Source organism: Lontra canadensis, unplaced genomic scaffold, assembly GCF_010015895.1.
Source record: "Lontra canadensis isolate GAN:19392208 unplaced genomic scaffold, GSC_riverotter_1.0 scaffold23, whole genome shotgun sequence".
NCBI classification, from domain to species: Eukaryota; Metazoa; Chordata; class Mammalia; order Carnivora; family Mustelidae; genus Lontra; species Lontra canadensis.
The window spans coordinates 14905691-14906762 of record NW_022631017.1 but is presented as its reverse complement, the minus strand read 5'-3'; the positions used below and the strand labels follow the sequence as shown (position 1 = coordinate 14906762).

The 1072-nt window shown below is 34.0% G+C and overlaps 1 non-coding gene across 1 annotated transcript; it reads left to right on the top strand.

The window, feature by feature from the left end:
• Positions 1 to 347: 347 nt before the first annotated feature.
• Positions 348 to 475, top strand: LOC116870626. Its single transcript, XR_004383271.1, has one exon. It is a non-coding gene; the product is annotated as a small nucleolar RNA SNORA72 (small nucleolar RNA).
• Positions 476 to 1072: the final 597 nt, after the last annotated feature.

The following is a 1072-nucleotide window of genomic DNA, read 5'->3' as shown; positions in this document are numbered from 1 at the left end:
AAGGCAAAGAGCTCTGGTGTGGAATCAGGAGCCCTGGCCTGAGATCCTTCCTGTCCTGATATCTTAGATGTACCTTTTCAATTCAGAGCTTCAGCATTCTTATTTGTGAAGTGCAGTTCAAGCCACCCACTTCACATTCATATTTTTCTTTTGTGAAAAATACATAGAAAAACATCTATGGAAATGTTTTACAATCAAAATTTATGATGCAAAATAAATCATTTTATAATATGCAATTTTTTCAAATGAGTTTAATCTCTTAGAACTTCTTTTTTTATAGAAATGCCTATAAATAACACATTGTATTAAGTTTTGAACTTACGAACTTTTAATTAATTGATAAAATACTGCAAATTATTCTTGCTGTTCTGATATTGTAACAATCAGTTCAATGTTTGCTATATTAAGACCATGCATGTGTTCCCAGACCTAATTCTTTCCCTAGGTCTGATTTTATCAACTGCTGGTGATAAAATCAAGTCCTGATTTATATGATGCATCTCATGTGGGAAGGGTCTATGGCTCTTGGTATTTTCCATCTACCCTGAGAAATGATAGCACAGCTAGTGTAATATCTTTTGAAGACAACCACTGTTAATTTGAAGATAACGTTTCCATTTATTGAATTGTGAAATGATTGTGTTTTATTTTCTAAGTGATTCTAATATCATTAGAAGCATGCCAGAGCAGACTGGTGAAGAGAAAATTGTGCAAAATTTTTTAAAAAACTGGTGAGCATATGTTTTAAAAACACTGTATTCACTTCAGTTATTCTCTTTATAGCTTTGATTTCAGGACACTCTCCTGAAGATGGGATTGGAGAGGACGAGGCAGCTGGATGTGGTAGCAAATCTTCTGGGCTAAGAACCACACGTCCCAGGTTCCATGTTCCTGTTTTTGTGAAGGGAGTGGACTGAGTTCCTTTCCTATACTAGGTTTTGAAGAGATTTAATTTTCATCATTCTAGTCTCAGAACATTGTTGACATTTGGTATTTTAAAATGTTTGAGAGGAAGCAAGTTTCAATACCCAAAATTTAACCAAAAGTGTATCTACCAAATCTGTAGCAAAGA